The sequence below is a fragment of the Pan paniscus genome, chromosome 12 (genome assembly GCF_029289425.2).
Source record: "Pan paniscus chromosome 12, NHGRI_mPanPan1-v2.0_pri, whole genome shotgun sequence".
NCBI lineage: Eukaryota > Metazoa > Chordata > Mammalia > Primates > Hominidae > Pan > Pan paniscus.
Genome location: NC_073261.2, coordinates 112,232,300 through 112,252,755, shown reverse-complemented (window position 1 = coordinate 112,252,755; position 20,456 = coordinate 112,232,300). Strand labels below are relative to the sequence as shown.

The window sequence follows — 20,456 nt, the reverse complement described above, 5'->3', positions numbered from 1 at the left end:
TTTCTGACTTCAAACAGGAAAGTGACGATTAAGATGGTGACTCTGAGGCAGACCATCCACCTTCAAACCCTGGCTCTGCTGCTGATGACTCTGGTCCTCCAGCAAGGTTTTTAGCTTTTCTGTGGATTAATTGTCTTATTTATAAAATGAGATACTAATAGTAACTGCCTCATAGTATTGCTATATCAGTTAAGGAGATAATATATGTAAAGCACTTAAAATAGTGTCTGGTACATAATTCAGTACTATATGAAGGTAGTTGTTAACAGTGGTGGTGTTTGTGGTTATGGTCAGGGTGGTTTTTGTTATTATTTCACAGGTTAAAACTTGTGACATCCAAGAATACATGAGTTGAAAGGGCCTCAAAATTTATCTCATCTGAAACCCATGTAATAGGTTTGTTTAGTCCTTAAGATCTGAAAAATGTTTTGCATCCTCAAATTCTGTGGGTCCTTCAGGCCCCAATATCCAGTTTATTTTTTACCTGGGAATAGTTGGTCAGAATCACTTCCAGAAACTGAACAGTGAATACATATTTCAGTGTCTGTCTTTCCTGGAAGGATCATGACACATCAGTCCATGTGCTTTCTCTGTGGCCATGCTCTAGGGCTGGTGTAGGATAATTTGAATAGAAAACTAACAACTTCCCTTTACACTCTGCCCCCGATCTTGAAGAAGATCCTGCAAGTTGGATCTTCTTCAAGATCGGGGGCAGAGTGTGATGAGAAGTTGTTATTATTACAGTAAGTAGCACAGTAAATTTTACCCATTCTATACTGAGCACCCTCTGCTACTTACTGTAATAACAGTTAACAGTGTTAACAATCATCAATAGCTTTCAAAGTTATACAAAACTTCACTACTTTCAAAGTGCATTTATATAATGATCATATTTTGTATTCAAAGCCTTTCTGCAAACCTACGATTCGATTCCTAGTTTTGCAGAAGAAGGAATGAAGCTCTGAAAGAGTAAAGATTGAAGACAAAATGGCAGAGCCATATCTACCTGCTCCCTATCCAGTGCTCTCTCACTATAGCATATTTAATTTTTGATAACCCAAGAAAGAAAAGGAACCCATTGCCTGAATATTTCTTGGGCATCTGGGATTTGGAAAGCACTAATGAAAGCCTGTGATATGCACAGCATATGCTCCGACTAAAGACAGAATACAGCCTCATGTCCACAGCAGGGAAGATCCATTGCAAATCCTCTAATTGATCATTTGTGCACATTTTCTTCAAGGACAATTCGTTGCATATATGAAGGCCTCCTGCCAGGGTCAGAGGTGATCCAAAATGAACATATTTGATGAGTCTGATGCCCTGGTGTGGAATGCCAGACAGGAAGGAAAAAGACCAGGAAAATAGCAGGAATCGTTCTAAACACTTTACATATGGGAACTCCTTTATTTCTCAGAGCACCCCTGTATGGTAGTACTATTGCAGTCTCATTTTACAGATGAGAAAACTGAAGCACAAAAGTTAAGCACTTGCTCAAGATAATATTCTATGTAATTGGCAGAGTCTTACAGAATCCTTTAACTGTTTCTATTTCTATAACAGAACTCTAAATAGAAGCACAGCTGGAATACGCTGTCTTTTGGGCTTCTGTGATTCAGACATGGCCATCACATGCCATGTGTCCAGCCTGTTTTCTTTGGTATTTTAATTTTTGTGGGTTTTTTTAAACATTATGGGTAGCCTACTGATGGAGGTATCAAAAAAAAAAAAAAAAAAAGAAAATTCCCAGAGCATTTCATTATCATATTCAATCGGTATTATAATTAAATAATTAAATGTTAACATTTTAAATGTATTCTAATTAGAATATCTACTTATGTAACAAAATAAAATATTACATAAGAAAGCCTTTTCAGTTTGACTTCCTTAATTGCTCTTAAGTGTCTTGTCATCGGTCATTGACAACATCAACTCTCTATGACTTGCTTTCCACTCACTAAGCCCCCAAAACCCTAGGATGCTCATGCCGGTCCTGAGAGCTTCACCTTAATTAGAGATGCGAGATGCATGTGCTGAACTGATGAGATTTTGGCCTATGAGTTTAGATTCCCTCATCTGAGCTGAGACAGAGCCTTGCAGGGTATGAGTTCATTCGTGCTGCAGCTGCAAGTGAGGCAACAGGGAACTCACCCCAAGATATTGGACAGTCAGGGAGGCCAGGCTCCAAAGAAGGCAGGGCACAGGAATGGTGTTGAAGAGAAAAGCTAAAAGGGTAGCTCTAGTTATGTCCCCCTTAGAATTCTGAATATGTAGAATAAACACTTAAAAAGCAAGCAAAATGTTACTTGGAAGGTAAGAAATGAATTGATAAGAGCTCCAAGTGCCTTAGGTCGGAGGATCCAGATTGCAGCAGGCAACAAGCACAGGTTGATGTTGTCATTCATCAACAGAGGAGCAGTCGGGTAACAGACAGCCAAGGTAGCTAAGCAATGTGGGAACTGCTGAAAGCCAGTTGAGCCCACAAACCTTGAAGTCAGAGTCATCAAGAAGAAGACCTAAAGAAGGGCTGAAATATTGACAAATGAACAGGTAAATAGACAGTCCTTTTTATTTACAAGGACTATCTGCCTAGTCAGGTGTCTGCATGTGTATCTGCAAACTCATATATATATCATATATTTTATTATATACATATTATATATGTTACATATATTATATTATATATTATACCTATCTTAATTATATACAATATACACAGTATATTGTATATTACATATACATATAAAAGTAATGTGTATATTATACATATTGTATACTATATATACATGTTTTATAATCATAATATACATATAATATACATATTATGTATACTTATAAATCTTAACATATACAGATACACATATTATATATCTTGATATGTACTGATACACATATTATATATTAATATAATATATTATATATAAATACTATATTGTCAAGCATATGATGAATAGTAAACATACCTATGGCTACTGAACTATTGAAGTAAAATGGTCTGTTGGCAGAGACAGAATAATTAGATAATTACACCATAAACGTAAGGTAAAACTGCAATGCTGATAAGTGCTATACAGGAGAGGTCAAGGTGCTGTGAGAATACTTGATTGATAGAAGATTTGAACTAGGCAGAAAGGTCATGAAAGTGTTTCTAGCGAGAATAAGATTTGTGCTGAATCAGAAGCATGATTAGAGCTTACGTAAAAGGGGGAAAGAGGACCCTTGGATAGAGAGACATTTAAGTGCAAAGCCCAAGTGACAAGAAAGGGAGCAGGTGGACGGCTTAGACTGCTGGAGCAGAGAGATAAGAGGGCTGCATGGTTAAAACTGAAGCTGGAATCATACTTAGGGCCCTAGTGGGCACAGTAAGTTTTTCATACTGAGGAGTTTGTTCTTTATTTGAAGTGCCATGGAAGGCATTTAAGTGTAAGCAGAAACATGGGAGGAGAGGAAAGACAACTAATAAGATATGTGATTTGAGCAGAGCTCTCTGAACTGTGCATGCTGGACTAAAAGAAACCAGAGTATGTGTCCAAATGCAAGTTGAAAGGCAATCGATCTCGATGACAGAAGCTTCGCTAGGAAGACGAAAAGAATTGGACAGATTGAAAGCAACAGAAATTCTGTCATCTCTCAATTTCTGATGTCAAACCACCACAATTTAAACTAGCTGATACAATTTGATCTTATTGAACTTCCCTTCCCTGTAGTTTAGAAAAAATATCATGGCAAAAACATGGAATTATGACAAGAATTTATGAGAATAATACTTCAGGAGCTGCATGGGTCATCCCAGACCTAGAAGGAAACTGAGAAAGAACAGCTAATACTTAGATAGCCCCAAGAATGAGAGAGTGAGTGCTGTGAATAGTTTGAGAAAGGAAAAAGAAAAAGGAAATTGCTTTGAAACACTTGAGACCTTTGGCATTACTTGATGGTTGAAGAGATTAGATTACAAGAAATTGAGAAGAGAGAAATTAATAAAAATATAGAGACAACATGGATAAACCACCCTCGGGAGATAATACTTTAGGGAAAGGGAGAGCTTAGTGAAAGGGCATCAGGTCAAGGGAAAGTAATAGGAAGAAATATTATCTTTAAACAGAATCTTTATTAAGTATGATGTTAGCCATAAGCTTTTTCATAGATGTTCTTTATTAGACTGAGGAATTTCCCCTTTATTCCTATTTTGCTAAGAAGTTTTATCAGGAATGAATGGTGAGCTTTTTTAAATAGTTTTTTCTGCATCTATTGAGATACTCATACTGGTTTTCCTTCTATTCTGCTAATATTATGAACTAAACTCATTTATCTGTCCAAATTTAAATCAGGCCTGTATTCTGTAATAAACTCTTTCTGATCTTAATTTATCTGCTTTATATATATTCATTACTTTGATTTACTATTTTCTTGGATTTTTAAATATGTGTTCATGAGAAGTGTTTGCCTTTTATTTGTTTTCCTTTACTTCCTTTTGTTTTATAATGTCTGTGTCAGGTTTTATTATCAGAGTGAGGTTGGCCTCTTAAAATGAGTCGAAGAGTGTTTTTCTTTCTTTCTCTTTCTTTTCTTCTTTCTTTTTCATTTCCTTTCCTTTTTTCTTTTCTTTTCTTTTCTTTTCGATGGTGGAGGGGTGGGAGTGCAGTGGCACCATCATAGAGTGCTAAACCTCAAACTCCTGGGCTCAAGTGATTCTCCTGCCTCAGCTTCCCAAGTAGCTGGGACAATACATGGATGGCACTGCATCCCACCACTCCATTTCCTAAAAAGTTTTCTGCAGACAAAGAATGCCGATTCTTTCTTCCTAAGATGTTTTATAAAATCCACCTATTAAAACTTCTAGGCCTTGAGTTTTCTTTATGTAAGTGTTTTCTCTGTGGAATATTAATCTATTTGATATGGTTGAACTTAAGTATTTCAGTTTATTATTAGTCATTTGTGATTTTCTTCCTCTATTCTTTTTTCTACCATCATTTAGATTTGAATCCTATTTTTATAACTGCATTTTATTTTATTGATTTGACTTTTATCTGTACCTTTTATTTTGGCATTTTTTGGTAGTTGCAAGATGTGAAATATATTGAGTTTTCAGTGTCAGCTTACAGCTAATTTTGTGTCACTTAAAGGAAAAATAGAAACTTTCAATCACACACATTAAACAGGTCCATGTATCCCAACCCTCTTCTTTATGCTGTATTTGAAGATTATCATGAGGTTTCTGTTAGGCATCAGCTTAGGAAATAAAGAAGAATACTTTTTATAAAATATAACTGTAACAGTCATCAGATAATTACATATAATTCTCCCATGTCACGATTCAGAGATGTAGATTGATTTTTCCAACACAAAACAGTTAGCTGCTTGCCAGTGATGATTTTGAATCCAACCTTTATCAAGCTCCAACATTTGATAAAATTCTGTGGTGGCAGTACCTCCTCTGCCATAAGAGGAAGTAAAGGGTAAATAAAGATTTGGAAATATCCTGAGGTGGAGCAGAAAGGGAAAGAGAGACTTCATCTACCTGCCCTGATGCAAGGTGACTAAAGAATCATTCCAAACTCAACCTTAGGGAAGAGTACAGGCTCTGGAGACTGACAGGTTTTGGTGAATTTGTTGATGTAATGATATTTTTACTTCTCTTTTGTCCTCAACAGCATCAAGAACAATTCTTTATACAGGTCTACAAAAAGTAAATGTTCTTGGTTAGCTGACTGTGACAGATTCTCATGGGACAAACTGAAATGATTGAATATATGTGGTTTATTGTTCTCAGAAGGTCAAATCTTTGCTTAAGTTGTTTCCAGCTACTTTGAATGAATGAAACAGACACTCTTCAGAGCATATTTTTTCTTTTTTTTCCCCTTTTTTCAAATTATTCACAATTCACAAAATCATTCAAAATGAAACAAGAAGAAATATGAATAGGACCAGCCCTCTTTGACTCCAACAGAGAGTATCGTTAAGAACCAGGGCTATAAAGAAGCATGATGCATTACAGGAAACAAACTGTCCAGTAACAACTTTTTTCATTAAGTTTAAGTGGCTCCCCATGTGGAGGTTTTCAGTGAGCCTTGCAGGCACCCCAGCAGTTAGATCCCAAGCCTTGGTGTATCCCACCAAGGAGGGATGTTTCCTGCCTTAATATTGACTATTGATCAGCTTTGGCCCAGAGTAATTCAGGGAATTTCTGAACTATGCAAGGAGCTAAAACTATGCTTTGTCCAATTACATCTGAATCCTAGTTTTGGAGAGGAACTGCTCACTCCTTTCCAAGTTTGTTCTTTCCATGTTCTTCCCATCAAGTGTAAAATATTTTAAAGTTCTCTGTAATTCTGTGAAGTTATTCTTGTTATAGTCATCAATAGTAATCCTTTATCTTTTTTTTTTTTTTTAAAGGAGTCTCCCTTTGTCACCCAGGCTGGAGTGCACTGGCGTGATCTCAGCTCACTGCAACCTCCACCTCCCAGGTTCAAGTCATTCTCCTGCCTCAGCCTCCTGAGTAGCTGGGACTACTGTCATGTGCCACCATGCCTGGCTAATTCTTGTATTTTTAGTAGAGACAGGGTTTCCCCATGTTAGCCAGGATGGAATGATCCTTTATCTTAAAATTATCTCTTTCAATTGCTGTGTAGTTTCTTTATCTTTATTGGACCCTGACTGATACAGAGCCATAGAACTGAGAGTAACAGAAAAAGTCTTGATTAAAACTAGTGACTGCCAAGCTATTTACAGAGAAGCATTATGGGGAAAAATCAGAATATAAAATTAATTCAAGATTGGGGAAAAAGAATCAGATGAAAGCAGAGGCTCTTGGGATACAGCCCAAGACTGTAGCATGAGCAAGAAAAATCCAATCAAGCCTGGGAGAATTGCAATTGATAGATATGTCTCAGCAAACTGATGATGTATTTCCAAATCTCAAGGTTTTTCAAACTGGCAATAATAAGATTTCCTATATTTGCCTAGGACAGGTATAAATAGCATAAAAATTAACAATCAGATTAAAATTGTCTGGCATAAAAAATAAAAATGGAATTAATCTCTACTAGAGTGTGTAACAGTTAAAGAAAGAGGAAAGAAACATGAAAAGCAGCTCAACAGTGAAAGATAGATTTATTTTGGAGAATAAACCTGAGAGGGGCTTCTGGCTGATTTCAGTCGGGACCATTCTCTCTTACAGACTAAGAGTATTTATTGGTGAGAGAGCTTATCACATGCTTGGAATGTTTCTATTTGGGGGAGAAGTTTATGGCAGGATTGGAATGTCTCTGGTCAGATGGGAGGTTATCTTGGAGCTGACGTCTCTCTGGCCAGTGGGGGCGGTTATCTCAGGGCTGGCATGTCTTGGGTCAAGGAGGTTGGAATGTATCTGGTTGGAGATGTCATTTGTGGTTTACGGTCATGATGACCTTAGCCATTAGGCTGATGCCCTTTGGATTTAGGCAGTTTTTGATCAAGGAGGACTTTGGAATGGCAGTGCTTGTCCAAGATGGCAATGTTCCTGCTCTGTCAGAGTGCAAAGGAAAGCATACAATGCTATAGAAATCACTAGCAATAGGGAAGATTCAAACCAACTCAGGAAGGAAACATATAAGCAAGTGAGTCATGAAACTCAGCAATACAAAGCCTGTGTTTTATATTTTTGTTAGTTATCTGATTATTTAATTCTAGAAGAGAGAGCACTCATAGCATATTGTAACCATGCCAGAAATCTGACTTTGGTGATATGGAAACACTGTGGTGATTTCAGAAAGGGTAAGGAAAGATAATTCAGTCCAAGATGGGGCCCCTTCCTATCACATAGAGGAAAAACTTAGAGTGCATAGCTACAATTTCAGAAAGGCGGCCTCTGAAGATTGGGGAACTTAAGAACATTTATATTCACAAATAACACATCTACCTCCTGGAGAAACTCCCACTGCTGGTTTGAATATCACCTGAAGAACAGAAGGCTAAAGATTCCAATGTGTGGATTTGTAAAGTGACAACTTCCAGAGCTTCATCAGAAACTGAATGAATGAATACTAGCATAATAGGCATGCTGAGAAAATTCTTAAAAACATTTTTAGGTGGGTGGTCACCTGAGGTCAGGAGTTTGAGACCAGCCTGACCAATATGGTGAAACCCCATCTCTACTAAAAATACAAAAAAAAATATCTGGGCATGGTGACACAGGCCTGTAGACCCAGCTACTAAGGAGTCTGGGACAGAAGAATTTCTTGGACCCAGGAGGTGGAGGTTGCAGTGAGCCAAGATAATGCCACTGCAATCTAGCCTGGGCTATGAAGTGGGACTCTGTCTCAAAAGAAAAAAAAAAAAGATTTTTAATGGATTCTTATTACCTTGAGTAAAATGCACTTCCAACTCCTTTTCAGCATTATTTTTTTAATTTGAAAAGCACTGTCCTTTAGTGTCATCAAGTTTTACAAATATTCAGAAAGGGGCTTTAAAAATACCAGCTTTCATATATGACTTCTTGGAGTCTTTCAAGTACATGCCTGATGTAGGTAAATGCTGGAAATGTTCAAAGTTGTGATTTGTGTCAGAAGAGATACTGTTCCCCTAGCCAGTTTCATTCTGAGCTGCTCAAACCCTTGTCCCTGGAGCCGTCAGGTGATCAAAAATAACCCAGATGCTGAACTTCCACTTAATAACTCCACAGGGTATACAACTTGTCAAAAAATCAACCAGAATGGTCCTTTTTACTATTTCTTTGCTTTTTATTCTTTTGCTTTTTAAAAACATTGACAGATATGTGATGAAATAAACATTAACCCAAATGTCAAGAGACCTAGGATTACATCTTGGCTTTGTTGCTATAGTAATCTGAGACTTTGGGGTTCACCTTACTTCTCTGGGCCTTAGTTTTCTTAACCAGAAATATGGACAGTGATGACATTTTCACGCAGCTACAGGTAGAAAGTCCCTTTAAAACACATGGTAGTGTGGAGAGAAAAGATAGTACTTATTTTTCCCAACAGCAAAACAGAGTACAAAATAAGTCATTTAAGAAGACCTCTATTCTTCAGCCAAGAAAGCCAATCCAAATTCAGTTGCCAAAGGCTCATTATGCAAGAAGAAATAAATAGTTTGCAGAGAGAGAGACTTCACAAGTTTACAGGCTGAAGAGTTACCACTCTCTCCTTACACTCAGGTCATGGAAGGATGGCTAACTATGATTGGTGGAAAGAATTGGAGGCTGCTTTTTTCACCAACCAATAGAACAATGCCCGTGTTCACAGAGCTTTGCTTGTCACATGAACGTCGTGATAACTGACAGGTGGTTTGCCCTGTGTGGTAGCTCCAGACACAGCCCCACCTGTCCAGTGCCTGTTTCCATTCAGATTTAGGCTGAAATGTACAGGTCCTCCCCTTGAGTCTGCTCAATGCCATCACAGGTCCAATCTTTGTGTTGGTTGGTCAACACAGCGGCAGATCTCTGTCCACTCAGAACATCATGGCAACCTTTACTTCCGCTCTGATACTATCCCCCTGCATTCCTCAAGGTGAATTTCACCTGTGATCCCCTTCCACACTCATATGTATGGTAAAATCTTTAGAAAAGTACCTAGGAAGTATCATTAGCAAAAGAGGAAAATGGTGAAACACACACACACACACACACACACACACACACACACACTCTCCAAAATAGAGGGAAACAGCAATCCAGAGACCACATCCAGAAAGTACAAAGCCCAGGCACAAAAGTAAAGAAACTCTTACTCAAAATGTCCTGTGTTGTCACATGGTAAAAAGGGCAGAGGCTTTAACTAGGAAAAGATTTAGTTTCTACCCTTACCAGCTGTATCCCCTCAGATAAGTTAATTAACTTACAGAGCTGGTTAACTCGTCTATAAAATAAAGATGATAATACATGCTATAGGGTCATTTTGAAGATTACATGTTTTGTAAAGCAACTAGAATAGTTCCTGACACTTAGGGAGTGCTTGTAAATGTTTAACCTTTCTCCATGTTTTAGTACTCAAAGCAAACAGCAGTCTATGAAAAAAAGCAAATAGACCGTTATAATGCAAAGTGATAAGTGACTATATCATAAGTAAGAACAAGGTATTATGAGCATCAAAAATTTAGTCTTGAAGAATAAAGTCTCACCAGTGAGAGAAAATACATCTAATAAAGCCCATAGCAAGAACCAAAAGTCTTTGGCAAGGCTAAGAGCACTGAGTTGCAGGGTAGTTGAAATGAAGGTTTTATTTGAGTTTTCTCATAATGGGGTAGGGGTTGGCTTGGGGGTGGGATTAGAAAGGAGATTGGCTTGCCAAGAGATGACATTGCAATGTGGCATCCTCTACTGGGGCTACCCTGTAAAGGATCTAAAACATACCTCAGAGGCGTGGTAAAAAGAGGCTAAAAATGTGGATGTCCTAAGTTTATGAAACAAGATGTGCTAGAAGATAAATACCTTCAAATTCTCCATTATTCTCAGTGTTCTAATCACTGAATTTTTGGTTTGTGACCTCTATGATTAATCTTTAATACAGTCTTGGTGAGTTGTACATGAATTATGTATTTCCTTTTTATTTAAACATAACCACTTGAAAAAAATTTAGGTCTCAAATTTTACCATCACATTATACCTCTAGGAATTTGTCATCTTTTCTTCAATTTTTCCCCAGTTTCAAAGAAACCCCACTGAGTGTCATAATCAAAAATCTTTGTATTTTTAGGACCTTGAAAAAGTGGGATTGATAAAATACAATACAAATACAACTGTATTTTATTTCTCTGTTTTCCTATAACAATATATTCAGCAAGGAAATTCTTCAATTGCCCTGTATAAAAATCTCAGGAAGTTCCACAAATTTTCTGATTACTCACAGATAATATATAGATTCCAGGGTCATTTTTAACTGTCAGCACAACTCCAATTCTATTAAAAAGTCATTCTCTTCCAGGTATTTATTATAATTAACTACTCAGCAGTTTTAGGCCTCTTTCCTTAGCTTAAACTGAACAAAAAAAGAAAGGAATCTCATCTTTTTCTTTTCTCCTTTACTTGCCCCTCAACTTGCTAGGGGCTACAAGACACTTCCGGGGCTAAAAAGTGAGAAACAAAGAGGTAAAGGAAATGCAAGTTTTTCCTGCCATATTATAACCTCATGAACTCCAGTTGTGATAGTCATTTATAGCCTACTATTTCTCTGGTTGATTCTCAAGTGAGTTCTTTGGAGGATCTCTTCCTGAGCCCCTCAACTTGCTACTTTCAAAATGTGAGTGAAGCAAACTTCTTCCAGCCTCTGCTTCTTCTTCAGCCTCTGCTGTTGTGAAAATATACTAGGAGTTCACTAGGCAAATTATGCAAATGAAAGAACTTCAGGAAAGAGATACATATGTGGAAAAATACTCCAAGTATGTTGAAGTCCAAGACAAAGGCAGCAAGAGATGAGGTTGAAGGCTAGCCAGAGGACAGCCCATGAAATAGTAAGCAAAAAAATAATGGCCACTCTCTGTTGAAGACTTACTGTATCTCAGATACTCTATTTAGATTTTTCACATATAAAATCCATTCAGTTCTTATAAACATGTAAAAATATGAGGAGGAACAACACATTTTAAATAAGAAAGTTACTTGTCAAACTTATACTTACACAAAACATAGTGATCTTTCTAAACTGTGAATCTGATCATATTATCTCCTTGTTTGGAATACTCTATGCTGAAGAAAAAAACTCAAACTTCTTGTAATGGTATGGAAATTCATGATCTAGTCACTCCAGCACCTAGAACAATCTCATTTATGATGGCTGAGGCTACTCATGGTTTCTTTAAAGGATTAAAAGAATAAATCACTTCAAGTGATCAAAAAAATATTCACAGTAGTTTCTATTGTGGTTAATTTGCCTTACTGCTCTTGCCTCCAGCCCCTTGAAGATATTATTTATCCCCTCTGCCTGAAATGCCTTGCACCCACTCCATTCCATTCTACCTGCCTAATTCCTGTTTGTCCTTTAAGTCTTAAATTAGACTACTCCAGGATGCTTACACTGAACTCTGAAGAACGTGATGATTATGTTTCTTATGAACTTAGTGGGCTGGCCTAACAAACATCCAAGAAAAGTCTGCTAAATGAAAGTATCATAGATACAGATGTGTTTTGAAAATCTTGTCTCTGCAAATTATTTGAAATGTTATCATGTAAAAGTCTCAAATTTTTGAAGCCTTTATTTCTTTACTATCAAATTAGAATAAATAATATCATTAGATTGAAGGCAAGCTATGAACAGTGTCTTGTATGTTTTCAGTATTCAGTTGACCCTTGAACAATGCAAGTTTAAACTGCACAGGTCCACTTATATGTGGATTTTTTAAAATAAAACTTACACCAAGGGTGCCTGCCTCGCCTGCCTCTCCTTCCACCTCCTCCTTCTCTTCTGGCTCTGCCACTCCTGAGACAGCAAGACCAACCCCTCCTTTTCCTTCTCCTCAGCCTACTCAGTGTGAAGATACAGCCTACTCAGAGGATGAAGACCTTTATGATGATCCAGTTCCACTTAATGAACACTAAATATATTTTCTCTTCCTTTTTAATTTTTTTAAGTTTTATATGCACATATAATAGATGTGCTTAGTGATCCATGTGATATTTTGATGCAGGCATACAAAACTATAGAATGTTTCAAGAATGTGTCTGTCATCCTTGTGCAAGAACCATGCTAATCTCTGTATCATACTCATTTTAGTGTATGTGTTGTTGAAGTGATGACATAATTTTCTTAATAAGATTTTTTCTCTAACTTATATAATTGTAAGAATATAGTATGTAACACATATGACATAAAAATATGTGTTAGTTGACTGTATATTGATAACGCTTCCAGTCAACAGTAGGCTATTTTTTTGTTAAATTCGGGGAGAGTCAAAGTTATTCTTGGATTTTCTTTGTTTAAGTTCAGGGGTACAAGTGTAGGTTTCTTACATAGATAAACTTCTGCCATGAGAGTTTGTTGTACAGATTATGTCATCACCCAGATATGAAGCCTCATACCTATTGGTTATTTTTCCTAATCGTCTCCCTCCACCCACCTTCTACCGTTCTGTGCATGGGTCAGTACTCCTCACTCTCCACATTGTTCAAGGGTCAACTATATATTAATTCTCTCTCTTTCCTATTCGTTCCCCTTTATAGAGTGCTGGAGGCAAGAAATCATCGATATTAACTGTCAAACAAGTTGTCTGGACATTGTTGATCCTCATTAAATGCTGGTTTCAATTCCCATAAATGAGGGGGGATTTACGATCCCAGAGTGTTCTTTAACAGCTACTAAGCCTTTACTGAAGAGTATTAAAGGTAAATTGGCCCAAACACTTGTATCAAACTTATCTAAATAAATGTTGGGAGACAGATTTTACTGCTAAACCTCAGATGTTCTATAAAACTATTCGTGTGTGTGTGTGTATACACACATATTTTAATAAGAAAGAGAGAGCAGCTATTTGCTTTTTAACAAAGCTCATTTAAACAACTCTAAGCTTTGGCCAATGTATTTTCATTGCATTCAGAATATGCAAAATCTGCTTTATACTATATTCTAGCTGGTAAAGTATGTATTGAATATAATTACAATACTAAGCCCGAACACACAATGTTTCCCTTGGTTACCTTTTAATTATCTTGCCCACTACCATTTAATTATAAATCTGCACGAGCATTCAAAGCCCTGATCATCCCCCTTGACCCTGTTTATATAGAAGACGGGATTTCTTTAATGCCACAGCTACTTCTTGACTCTGACTTTAAGTAGCACCTAGAAGCAGTGATGTGCTGATAGATTGTTTATAAATAAGCTGGAGGGGAGGAAGGGGAATGATTTGTAGCATTTGCTGATTTCTGTGGTGCTAATATCCTCTCCTTGGCCAATTTCAAGGTACCAGTATGATGCCAATAAGCGCAGAGTTGACAGAAGATGCCCAGCAGTACACATGTATGGCATTTTATCATATGGACACAATAACTGAAATTATCTAAAGAACATGTAAAATGATGCATGTAATATAACGTTTAAAAAGTGATGAGTTTTGAGTATCTGTTCATTTTATTTATTTGTTTATATTTTGAGGCAGAGTTTCGCTATTGTTGCCCAGGCTGGAGTGCAGTGGTGCAATCTTGGCTCACTGCAACCTCCGCCTTCCAGTTTCAAGCAATTCTCCTGCCTCAACTTTCCAAGTAGCTGGAATTACAGGCACCTGCCACCACGCCTGGCTAATTTTTGTATTTTTAGTACAGACAGGGTTTCACCATGTTGGCGAGGCTGGTCTCAAACTCCTGCCCTCATGATCCACTCGCTTTGGCCTCCCAAAGTGTTGGGATTACAGGCGTGAGCCACTGCATCCGGCCCCATTTTATTTTTAATGTAATTTATTTAACTGTAAGTTTATATAACTTACGTTTAAATAATGGTTGTGTTAAACAACCAGATCACAAAATTCCTAAAAATTTTACAACTGGATCTCATATCCAGCATACAAAAGCCTACAATTGTGACCTGGACATTGTAGGTACACAGTAAATACTTACAAATGGTTTGTTGAGAGTACTAAATAAAAATATTTAGCAAATTGACTCTATTCTCTTTCCTAGGGTATATAATATAGATCAAATAAAACAAAGTCAAATGACTAAAGACCGTATAGAAGGTGAACCTCAAACTTCTACAAACGAAAAGAGACTGCAAATGCTCTGTAATTTGTCCAATTTTTTGACACCTAATTTAAAAAAAAAAACACATCAATTTGACATGAAACAACTAGGTATACAGAAAGCATGATGCATAGAAGAGACTCAGAGCTTAATAAATAGAAGACTATGAAAGAAGTCCTGAACAGGACTCAGATAGGCCTGTCCTTTAGCTATACCTGAAAGTGAACATCTACAAATGCTTAAGATAGATTTAAAAGTTATCAACAAAATCACACTATACATTATAGTTTATATTTAAATGTAAAAGAATATATGTTCTATTAATAAATTAGAATTTAATCAATTGCATATAACTTAAAAACCTGGTACATATAGCAGATATATATATATATTCTAACTTTTAGGTTAGGTTCAGGTGGTACATGTGCAGGTTTGTTACGTGGGTAGATTGTGTGTAACAGATTTTTGTGTCCGATTAGGTAGTCACTCAGGTAATAAGCACAGTAACAGATAGGTAGTTTTCTGATCCTCACCATTTACCCTCAAGTAGGTCCTGGTGTCTATTGTTCCCTTCCTGGTATCCATGTGTACTCAATGTTTAATTCCCACTTATAAGTGGAAGATGTGGTATTTGGTTTTCTGTTCCTGCATTAATTTACTTAGGATAATAGCTTCCAGCTCCATCCATCTCACTGCAAGAAACATGATCCTATTCTTTTTTATGACTGCATAGTGTTCCCTGGTGTATATGTACAACATTTTCTTTATCCAGTCTATGATTGATGGGCATTTAGACTGATTCCACGTCTTTGCCATTGTGAACTGTGCTGCAATGAACATGTGCATACATGTGTCCTTATGGCAGAATGATTTATTTTCCTTTTGGTATATACTCAATAATGGGATTGCTGGGTCAAATGGTAGTTATATTTTCTTTGAGAAATCTTCAAACTGCTTTACACAGTGCTGTACTAATTTATACTTCCACCAGCAGTGTATAAGCATTCCCCTTTCTTTGCAACCTTGCCAGAATCTTTCTTTTTTTAATAGTACCCAATCTGACTGGTGTTAGATGGTATCTCATTGTGGTTTTAATTTTCATTTCTCTAATGATGTATGATGTTGAGCTTGTTTTCTATCCTTGTCTGCCTGTGTTTCTTCTTTAAGAAATGTGTGTTCACATCTTTTGCCCATTTTAAAATAGGGTTGTTTGTTTTTGTTAATTTGTTGAAGTTCCTTACAGATTCTGCATATTACACCACTGTTGCATGCATAGTTTGCAAATATTTTCTCCTATTCTGTAGGTTGTCTGTTTACTCTGTTGATAGTTTATTTTGTTGTGCAAAAGCACTTTAGTTTAATTAGGTCCCACTTGTCAATTTTTGTTGTTGTTGCAATTGCTTTTGGTGTCTTTGTCATAAAATATTTGTCAAGGCCTATGTCTAGAATGGTATTTCCTAGGTTTTCTTCGAAGGTTTTTATAGATTGAGGTTTTGCATTTAAGTTTTTAATTCATCTTGAATTGATTTTTAATTAAAGGAAGGGGCCCAGTTTCAATCTTCTGCATATGCTTAGCCAGTTATCCCGGCACCATTATTGAATAGGGTGTCATTTCCCCATTGCTTGTTTTTGTTGACTCTGTTGAAGATCAAATGGTTGTAAGTGTGTGACTTTATTTCTTGGTTCTTAAACTTATTCCATTGGTCTATGTGTCTGGTTTTGTACCAATACTATGCTGTTTTGGTTAAAGTAGCCTTATAACATAGTTTGAAGTTGGGTAATGTGATGGCTCTGGCTTTGTTCTTTTTACTTAGGAATACACTTTGTCTATCTGGGCTCTTTTGGTTCCATATGAATTTTATAATAATTTTTTTTCTAATTCTGTGAATAATCATTGGTAGTTTGATAGGAAGAGTATTGAATCTATAAATAAATTGCTTTGGGCAGTACGGCCATTTTAACAACATTAACTCTTTGTATCCTTGAGCACAGAATGTTTTTCCATTTGTTTATGTCATCTCTGAATTCTTTCAGCAGTGTTTTGTCATTATCATTGTGGAGATCTTTCACCTCCTTGATTAGGTGTACTCATAGATATTTTATTTTTTGTGGCTATTGTGAATGGAATTGCATTCTTGATTTGGCTCTCAGCTTGGACATTGTTGGTGTATAGAAACTCTACTGATTTGTGTGCATTGATTTTGTATTCAGCAACTTTGCTGAAGTTGTTTATCAGATCTAGGATCTCTTAATTTTATGTTTAAAAAGAAAACTTCAGAGCTAAAAAGAACTTAAGAGGTCATCTAGTTAAACCTCTTCATTTTTATATAAAAATCAATGATTAGAAAAGTGAAATAATTTGTCTAAACGCACTCAGAATTGAGCTAAGCTCAGAAGTGGAGCTGTACTAACTATGATAAGCCTCTTGAGTTATAAGAGGCTGAAACACTTCTATATATACACTCCAGATTTAAGGAGACCAATTAGCTTATTATTATTAATCAATTTATTTATTTATTCATTTTGAGACAGAGTCTCACTCTGTCGCCCAGGCTGGAGTGCAGTGGTGCAATCTCTGCTCACTGAAACCTCTGCCTCCGGGGTTCAAGCAATTCTCCTGCCTCAGCCTCCAGAATAGCTGGGACTATGGGCGTATGTCACCATGCCCAGCTAATGTTTTGTATTTTTTAGTAGAGGCAGGGTTTCACTGTGTTAGCCAGGATGGTCTCCATCTCTTGACCTCATGATCTGCCCACCTCAACCTCCCAAAATGCTGGGATTACAGGCATAATCCACTGCCTCCAGCCCCAGGTAGCTTATTTAAGATGACACAGTAGATTATAGCTTGAGTCAATGTTAAGGGCCAAAAATCTATATTATACTTTTCTGATTTCTTGTTATCACAAAGTCATTATATATGTCATCTTTCCCCTCAGTGAGAGTTAGTGTTGCTATGTTGCATATGCATGTATTTATCCATTGAGTACACATCATTGTCCACCTATCAAGAACCAGGGAATAGAAGTTGGACAGGAGCAGAACCTGCCCCTGTCCTTCATTGCCATGCAAGCCTGTAATGGGGTTTAAATGTACATGGTCAGTAAGGGCTGGCAAGACTCCCATCCATCCTCCTCTTTGAGACCCCCAATCTGCAAACAAACAAACCTGGTCCTTGAAACACTCACTGGTAGTATCTCTCCTCCTAACCAGGCTCTAAATTTCATTGTATAGTCATTGTAACTAGAGCTTGTCAACAGGTCTTGGGACTGAAAAGGAAAGACACATTGCAATATTCTTCTCATATCTAAGGCTCTAGCCTCACCATCCAAGTACATAGGCCATTGTTAACCGCTAGGCTTTGTCTCCCCTATAGGAGTCTCCTGGAAACCTAGCAGAAGGTAGGGATGTTTAATCTCCCATGTTTATAAAAAGTGTATTCTAGACACAGGGAGAAAAAAATATGAGACTATATTAAATCAGGGAATGAACACGTTTCACCCCACTATCCACACCCTCTCTGCCTCTTGCTCCAAGATTTTTGTCAGCCTGAGATACTCGAGTAGAAGAATAATTTATTCAAGCTATAGCACAAGATATAACAAATTTGTTTCTTTAATAAAAATCAAAGCATCCATCAAAAGCAATGAATGAAGTTCTATATATGTAGAAGCAGACTACTTCATGTCAAACAAATGTTAACCTTAGAAGTAGGTAAAATCTATTGATGAGGGGATAACAAGTGTGAAAAAAATTCATACTGTAAATAGTTTCCATTCCTATTTACTGCTCATATTCCATGTTTCAGGAAGTGTGCTAGATTAGGGAAACTTTCTTTACTTGACTACAGTTATACCCTATACATTGCCATCCTTTGAAACTTATCCACCTAAGAAATCACAAATTCAGACTTTCATGCTCAGAAAACAATTGCTATACTGCAGACTTATTTTCTCAGTCAGGTCCACTGCACCCGAACTAGGCTAAGCCACCCTGATATATCTCTTTTCATACCCTTAATCTATTTGTAACGCTCACCAGAATTATGTCATACCCTTAATCTATTTGTAACACTCACCAGAATTATGTTCCTACTGCATTTTCTAGTAGACTATAAAGCATGATGAAGTGGAGGAATGTGTTTGTTTTGCCCTCATTGTAATTTAGCACTTAGCACAGTGCCTGGCACACACTAAGTGTTCAAATATACACATATGTATGATAAGTAAATAAGTAATGTATATGTATAAGTATGTATATGTATAATATGTATATGTATGATAAGTATATGTATGATAAGTAAATGTATACATGTATATTACATAGTCCTTCCCTCAAGATCCTTATGGCCTTATAGTAGGATACAGATAGATAAATGTAGGTTCTCCAGTATGTAAGAGATACAAAGTAGAACTTCATAAATCTGTAACATGAGCATATAATTCACATAGAATGCAGAGAGAACTAATTTGACCTCAGTTAGTGAAAGGATCAGCAAAAGTGTTAAAAAGAAACTGATGCTGGAATCTAGAAGGAGTATTTGATGTCCTTTAGAGGAATAAAGAGTGGAGATAGATTCTTCCAGACAGAAGCAGAATCATGAACTTAGATATCAAAATATAAGAGCACTGTTATATCAAGGGAAATGCAAGCGAGTTAGCAGAAGCCATTAAAATTCATTAGGCAGCAGAGAAGCACGAACGGTGTGGATAATAGAAAAAAGCTAATAATTATAACAAGAATTATTAGAGAAAGTTTTATATGCAGATAATCTTTGAGATGAGTCGTAAAGGAGAAATCTCTGGAGAAAATGGGTAAAGGCATTCTAGAGAACAAGATATCATGTATACAGAAAGGAGGGATATGGAAATTTATGATGCAATTGGTATGAACCAATCAGGAAATGGTAAATAGATTGATGGGTAATTTAGGGTAGACTCTGTTTGGGTCAGAAGGTATGAATGAAAATTGAGCCTAAACTTGCAGAAGTATACAAATTGTGAAGACCTAATATAATGTTAAATTGTCTGTGTTGTAATCTACAGGTACTAAAAATGATCAGATAATTATGAGCCTAATGGGATATACTATATTTAGATTCTCTTATGGACTATGTTTGAGGTGAGAACTATATAAATCTGGAGAAGAGAGAAAGGGAAAAGACAATTAAGAGGAGAGTAAAGTTGAAGGAGAAGTGTACCCTATCCAAGAAGATAACCCTGGGGGTAAGTTGAAGCAGAAAGAAAACTGTAGAAGGGGAGATAGGGGAATATGGAGAAGTACAGTAAAAAGCACATAAGGGAATACGGAGAAGTCAATAGGAAAAGTATGTAAAGGAACAAGGAGAAGTGCAGAGCAACACGGAGAAGAGGAGAGAAGGCTGAGTTTTGGAGGTGGATAGGTTTGAGTTTTACACAGAAACAAGGTCATATTTATTTTTGGAAATATAATTTATCCAATACCGATTTTTTTGTTGTTTACTATTTTCTTTTTTGTTGTTGTTGTTTTCTTGACATGGAGTCTCACTCTGTCACCCAGGCTGGAGTACAGTGGTGCAATCTTGGCTCACTGCAACCTCTGCCTCCCAGGTTCAAGCAATTCTCATACCTCGACCTCCCGAGTAGGCAGACTACAGGTACCCACCACCATGCCCAGCTAATTTTTGTATTTTTAGTAGAGATGGGGTTTCACCATGTTGGCCAGGCTGGTCTCAAACTCCTGACCTTAGGTGGTGATCTACCTGCCTTGGCCTCCCAAAATGCTGGGATTATAGGCGTGAGCCACCGTGCCCGGCCTGTTG

At 36.9% G+C, this 20,456-nt stretch overlaps 1 long non-coding RNA gene and 1 other non-coding gene across 2 annotated transcripts in view; both read right to left on the bottom strand.

Moving 5' to 3' along the window:
• LOC117979080 (uncharacterized) overlaps positions 1-20,456 on the bottom strand; it is a 1,348,572-nt gene that overhangs the window by 553,974 nt on the left and 774,142 nt on the right. The window lies entirely within an intron of this gene.
• LOC112438948 (U6 spliceosomal RNA) lies at positions 12,622-12,725 on the bottom strand. The gene has a single exon (XR_003027262.1). It is a non-coding gene; the product is annotated as a U6 spliceosomal RNA (small nuclear RNA).